The following is a 7,498-nucleotide window of genomic DNA, read 5'->3' as shown; positions in this document are numbered from 1 at the left end:
GATTTAGGCATTTAGAATTTATTCACACAACCTTTCTTTTTCACTTGCAGTGTTCTGTGCAGCTGATCCAGAGCTCCCCTCCTGAATAACATGGACAATAAGCAGTCCTCTCCATTATGTGCATGAGCCCAGTAGTCCTGGATATTCATGAGAAGCATAAAGCTCCGCCCACCAGCTGCTGATTGGCAGGTATCTATTCGGTTTATAGGCAGTCACCTGTCAATCAGCAGCTGGAGGGCGGGGGGAGGGGTGTGGCATGAATCCTATTCTCCTGCATATTAGGAGAACGGCTGAACAGAATGATGTAAGTAATACACCAATCTGTTCAGCATTTCTATCACTAGTTAGTTGATTCCATCTATCCATCTATCTATCTATCTAATGGAATATCATATAATTTTATAATATAATTTTTATCTATCTATCTCCTATCTATCTTTCTATATTCTATCTATCTATCTCCTATCTATCTATCTATCTATCTTCTATCTATCTATCTATCTATCTATCTATCTATCTATCTATCTATCTATCTATCTATGTTTCTCTTCTATCTATCCATCTATTATCTATCTCCTATCTATCTATCTATCTATCTATCTATCTATCTATCTATCTATCTATCTATCTATCCATCTCCTATCTATCTATCTATCTATCTATCTATCTATCTATCTATCTATCTATCTATCTCCTATCTATCTATCTAATGTCCACAATAGAGCGCACTCCCAGTTCCAGTGCTGGAGTGCCTAGCAACGGAGATTGGATTAAATCTCCAACTAAATAAATCCAAGAATTTTGCGGCACCTCCGTATAGTGAAAAAAGTTGTGGTATTTATTGGTACATCAAAAAGCAAGTGTAACGTTTCAGTCTCATCTCGAGACCTTTCTCAAGCAAATACAAACAGTGACTCATATCCTTTTATAGTGTGTAACAAATCATGATTAACAGGTGATTAGAAGTGATAAGGAGTGATACAAATCTGGTGCAGAAAATAGTGATAAATAAGGTTCTATATACTGAACAAATTATTCTGAGATGTGATTACATATAATACACTCAGTGTGTTATACATTCATATGTGTAAAAGTATGGTATTTAAAAACAGACGGCGGAGTTGGCTTCCACTTGTCACTGCTCCATCAGTAAAAGCAAAAAAAAAATAGGCATAAATAGCAAATACACAGTAGGTGCCCAGTCTTGAATATCTGTATCATAGACTGTCCTGGAAAAGTCACTGTGAAATAATCCTCAGGGAAAGTCCGTTGTCAGAACGTCAGATTGTAAGAAAAACTGCATTGGTCCGTAGACGTCTGAATAGTGTTCAGTCAGGTCAGAGGGGTAAATCTCGGAACTCCTTCCTTTAAATAGCAGGTTATCGGGCTTGAGAGCCATGCGCCCCCGAACTACAAAGGCACATAGCACTCATTACAACGCGTATCTCAACTAAGACCACAGTGTGCCTCAGGAGATACCCGGTGAGGTCACCCAAACCTATATGCTAAAAATTGATCACCCCTCCACCCACATAATATAGAACTGCAGAACGGCTGAATCCCTTGCTCAATGTGAACATGTTCCTACTGACTTCAGCAGTGATTTGCGGTAAGCCTCCTCCGCCGTGTTCCATAATATCTGTAATAAAAGAGAAAGAGAAAGGATATAAGTAAAAAGGTATAACAGAGCTTCTAAGGCAGGTATCATGAGGTAGCTGGACACACTCCCACTATACAGCAAGCCATCATTTGTACATTTTTGTTGTTATTTTAAATTCAACATTAAGGCCATTGGGCTGGAGTGTATTTAGTTTATGAATCCAGAGTAATTGCCTCTTTTTTAGCATAGTGATTCTGTCCCCTCCCCTCTTAGGAGAAGGAATATGATCAATAATCATGAATTGTAAATCTTTCTCGCAGTGCCCCATCTCAGTAAAATGTTTAGGAACAGGCAAGTCTTTCTTCTGGCTACGGATGGAATATCTGTGCTGGTTTAACCGTGTTCGCATGTCCCAGGTAGTCTCCCCCACGTATAACAGCTACATGGGCACCACAACACGTACACAACCCAGCTAGAAGTGCAGGTAAGATAACATTTGATATTATAAGTCCTCCCCGTACCGGGATGTATGAACTGAGTGCCTTTCTGCATGTATGTGCAGCTCACACATTGTCTACATGGGAAACAACCTTTATTTTTAACCATTAAGAATGAATGTCCCTTCCTGCTGTCCTGTTTTGAAACATCACTCCTTACCAGTTTGTCCCTGAGGTTCTTGTTTCTCCGATATGACATTAACGGTGGAGTCTGAAAATCAGGAATCATGTGAAAACTATTTTTAATGAGACACCAGTGTCGTCTGATCACATCAGCTATTTTAGGAGATAAGTCACTATAGGTTGACATAAACGGGATTCTCCTAGGGGTTTATCTTACCTGCACCTCCAGCTGGGTTGTGTACGTGCTGTGGTGCCCATGTAGCTGTTATACGTGGGTGAGACAACCTGGGACATGCGAACACAGTTAAACCAGCACAGATATTCCATCCGTAGCCAGAAGAAAGACTTGCCTGTTCCTAAACATTTTACTGAGAAGGGGCACTGCGAGAAAGATTTACAATTCATGATTATTGATCATATTCCTTCTCCTAAGAGAGGAGGTGACAGAATCACTATGCTAAAAAAGAGGGAATTACTCAGGATTCATAAACTAAATACACTCCAGCCCAATGGCCTTAATGTTGAATTTAAAATAACAACAAAAATGTACAAATGATGGCTTGCTGTATAGTGGGAGTGTGTCCAGCTACCTCATGATACCTGCCTTAGAAGCTCTGTTATACCTTTTTACTTATATCCTTTCTCTTTCTCTTTTATTACAGACATTATGGAACACGGCGGAGGAGGATTACCGCAAATCACTGCTGAAGTCAGTAGGAACATGTTCACATTGAGCAAGGGATTCAGCCGTTCTGCAGTTCTATATTACGTGGGTGGAGGGGTGATCAATTTTTAGCATATAGGTTTGGGCGACCTCACCGGGTATCTCCTGAGGCACACTGTGGTCTTAGTTGAGATACGCGTTGTAATGAGTGCTATGTGCCTTTGTAGTTTGGGGGCGCATGGCTCTCAAGCCGGATAACCTGCTATCCAAAGGAAGGAGTTCCGAGATTTACCCCTCTGACTGAACACTATTCAGACGTCTACGGACCAATGCAGTTTTTCTTACAATCTGACGTTGTGACAACGGACTTTCCCTGAGGATTATCTCACAGTGACTTTTCCAGGACAGTCTATGATACAGATATTCAAGACTGGGCACCTACTGTGTATTTGCTATTTATGCCTGTTTTTTTTGCTTTTACTGATGGAGCAATGTGGAAGCCAACTCCGCCGTCTGTTTTTAAATACCATACTTTTACACATATGAATGTATAACACACTGAGTGTATTATATGTAATCACATCTCAGAATAATTTGTTCAGTATATAGAACCTTATTTATCACTATTTTCTGCACCAGATTTGTATCACTCCTTATCACTTCTAATCACCTGTTAATCATGATTTGCCACACACTATAAAGGATATGAGTCACTGTTTGTATTTGCTTGAGAAAGGTCTCGAGATGAGACTGAAACATTGCACTTGCTTTTTGATGTACCAATAAATACCACAACTTTTTTCACTATACAGATGTGCCGCAAAATTCTTGGATTTATCTATCTATCTATCTATCTATCTATCTCCTATCTATCTATCTATCTATCTATCTATCTATCTATCTATCTATCTCCTATGTATCATCTATCTATCTATCTATCTATCTATCTATCTATCTATCTATCTATCTCCTATCTATCTATCTATCTATCTATCTATCTATCTATCTATCTCCTATCTATCTATCTATCTATCTATCTATCTATCTATCTCCTATCTATCTATCTATCTATCTATCTATCTATCTATCTCCTATCTATCTATCTATCTATCTATCTCCTATCTATCTATCTTCTATCTATCTATCTATCTATCTATCTATCTATCTATCTATCTCCTATCTATCTATCTATCTATCTATCTATCTATCTATCTATCTATCTCCTATCTATCTCCTATGTATCATCTATCTATCTATCTATCTATCTATCTATCTATCTATCTATCTATCTCCTATCTATCTATCTATCTATCTATCTATCTATCTATCTATCTCCTATCTATCTATCTATCTATCTATCTATCTATCTATCTATCTATCTCCTATCTATCTATCTATCTATCTATCTATCTATCTATCTCCTATCTATCTATCTATCTATCTATCTATCTATCTATCTATCTATCTATCTCCTATCTATCTATCTATCTATCTATCTATCTATCTATCTATCTCCTATCTATCTATCTATCTATCTATCTATCTATCTATCTATCTATCTCCTATCTATCTATCTATCTATCTATCTATCTATCTATCTATCTATCTCCTATCTATCTATCTATCTATCTATCTATCTATCTATCTCCTATCTATCTATCTATCTATCTATCTATCTATCTATTATCTATCTATCTATCTATCTATCTATTTCCTATCTATCTATCTATCTATCTATCTATCTATCTATCTATCTATCTATTTCCTATCTATCTATCTATCTATCTATCTATCTATCTATCTATTTCCTATCTATCTATCTATCTATCTATCTATCTATCTCCTATCTATCTATCTATCTATCTATCTATCTATCTATCTATCTATCTATCTCCTATCTATCTATCTATCTATCTATCTATCTATCTATCTTCTATCTATCTCCTATCTATCTATCTATCTATCTATCTCCTATCTATCTATCTATCTATCTATCTATCTATCTATCTTCTATCTATCTATCTATCTATCTATCTATCTCCTATCTATCTATCTATCTATCTATCTATCTATCTATCTATTTATCTATCTATCTATCTCCTAACTATCCATTACACACACACACATATATATATATATATATCTCACACACTGTACTATCCTGTGCTCAGCTATGTCATCCTGTATCCCCTATACATATAATAATGATATATATGAATATCTGACACATTCATGGTAAATATATACTTCCTTAGTATACATGGAGGATGATATGCTTGTACTTGGTGGAGTATTCCGCTGGCTGAGTGTTTGCACGTTTTCATGTTGCCCTTTTCAGCTCTTTGAAAGCTTCTGGTCTTCTGGGACTTTGATAAAGGGCCATTTCACCCCGGCCAGAACTACTTTCTTCACTTTGTCAACGTGTTCAATGTTCAAAGCAGGAAGTGTAGATAACAAGTGACACTTCACTCCAAACAGCTGGTCAGTTCTCCCAGGCCCAAGCCGTGTGGCCTAGCTAGAAAATAAACCCTTAAAAGAAGCAAAATAAACACTGACCATGTTAAACAAAGCATTCCTCATCCAAGTCCGAGACAATCCTCTCCAGTCAACAAGTGCTTCATAGCAAAACCAGAGATTACATTGCGGGGTATGATTTCATAGGCATTAATCATGTCAGTCCTGGAAGAATACAAAAATAATAAAATATAACCCTATATTAAAGGGATTATTCGCCAATTGTTTCTTTAAAATCAACTGGTGTCAGAAAGTTATAAAAAAATTATTATTTACTTCTATTAATCTCCAGTCTTCCAGTACGTATCAGCTGCTGTATGCCCTGCAGGAAGTGGTGTATTCTCTCCTGTCTGACACAGTGCTCTCTGCTGCCACCTCTGTCCATGTCAGGAACTGTCCAGAGCAGCAGCAAATCCTCTCCTGCTCTGGACAGTTCCTGACATGGACAGAGGTGGCAGCAGAGAGCACTGTGTCAGACTGGAAAGAATACACCACTTCCTGCAGGACATACAAAAGCTTATAAGTACTGGAAGACTTGAGATTGTATAATAGAAGTAAATTACAAATCTCTGGCACTTTCTGGCCAGAAAGGAAAGAGGAAAAAAAGTCTGACGGACATTCCCTTTAACCCCGTATTATATGCATGATGAAAGCATAATAAATAAAAATTAAAAAATGTATAAAGTCAATATACTGTATAATCTAAAGAATACATGGTTATTTTTATGCAGTGATTTTTTTTCCCCGGGAATATGGTTTACTATTAGAGATGAGCGAACCTGGAGCATGCTGGAGTCCATCCGAAACCGATCATTCGGTATTTGATTAGCGGGGGCTGCTGAAGGTGGATAAAGCTCTAAGGTTGTCTGTAAAACATGGATACAGCCAATGACTATATCCATGATTTCCACATAGCCTTAGGGCTTTATCCAACTTCAGCAGCCACCGCTAATCAAATGCCGAACGATCGGTTTCGGATGGACTCCAGCATGCTCCAGGTTCGCTCATCTTTATTTACTATACCAAGGATTAGGCAAGCATTTGTCTCATGACTGATTTACTACTGATGACTAGTAAAATCTGATGGAAGAATACTGGCAAAAGGCAAAAAATTCAATTCAGACTCAATTCTACCCAATAATCTGAAAGGACTGTATAGTCAGGTCAGCATTGGCCTGCTATCTAAAGCCTTAACTAAAGCATAGGTTCACATTTGCGTCTGAGGCTCTGTTTCGGACCTCCATTGGAGATTCTTCCCAAATATTGAAGCAAAAATAAATGCCTTATGAAGCAATTTTTGTCCACTTAGAATCCAGTTAGAAATCTAATGGACCCTTGAAAGTCTATAGGATCTTTTGGTATTCATTGGTGTCCATTGTGCAACCAATCTTCCAGCTCGTCTTTACTCCTCTTAAACGGATTCTCCCCCCAACAGAGCCTCCGATGTAGTGAATCTAGCCTCAGCATTTAAATAATTTACCAAGACCCATATGGCAAGGCCTGGTGTGCCTATGATATAGCCCTGCCGGACTCTAGCGTAGTACAGATTCTGTGCCATATCATTGAGTAATTACAATTAACAAGGCAAGTGAACAATAAATAATCGAATTTTACTCATTTTACCCTTAGCAAATTAGTTTCAGACAAATGAGTTGTACACATTGTTAGATTTCATGTCGCCAGGCCGGAGAACAATCATCCAGCATTGAACATGTCAGCTCCGGGATTGATTTTCATGTACCGGGATTGAATAGCCAATTTCCTATTAAATCAAACAATGACTGGGAAAACTATGAGACGTAACAACTTCAAAGAGAAATATTTGTCATGTTCAATACCTCAGACATCGCTATCGGGACGCGTCTTCTGCGAAGGCTTTCCCACTGGAGGTTCTCCTGAGAGGAACATCAATGGGTTAGAGTTAAGAGCTGGAGGCATCATTTCTCTTGCACCTCTATTTTCTGCCATAAAATAATTCAGATTAAAGTGGGGTTCTACATCTAATGCACCTTAGTTTTATGAACGAAATGTTTCCGCACAATCCCCAAGTCGGAAAATGATTGACAAGGATCACAACCCAGGATCCTTCACTTTTCTGAT

The 7,498-nt window shown here is 37.9% G+C and overlaps 1 long non-coding RNA gene across 1 annotated transcript; it reads right to left on the bottom strand.

Annotated features, from left to right (window-relative positions):
- Window positions 1–1,551: 1,551 nt before the first annotated feature.
- LOC138795130 (uncharacterized) lies at window positions 1,552–7,294 on the bottom strand. The gene is made up of 3 exons (XR_011363579.1): window positions 7,237–7,294; window positions 5,441–5,563; window positions 1,552–1,639 (listed from the first exon to the last, which is right to left on the bottom strand). It is a non-coding gene; the product is annotated as an uncharacterized lncRNA (long non-coding RNA).
- Window positions 7,295–7,498: the final 204 nt, after the last annotated feature.

The sequence above is a fragment of the Dendropsophus ebraccatus genome, chromosome 6 (genome assembly GCF_027789765.1).
Source record: "Dendropsophus ebraccatus isolate aDenEbr1 chromosome 6, aDenEbr1.pat, whole genome shotgun sequence".
In the NCBI taxonomy this organism is placed as follows: domain Eukaryota; kingdom Metazoa; phylum Chordata; class Amphibia; order Anura; family Hylidae; genus Dendropsophus; species Dendropsophus ebraccatus.
Note: the sequence above shows the minus strand (reverse complement) of the source record. Positions and strands in the feature narration are given on the sequence as shown.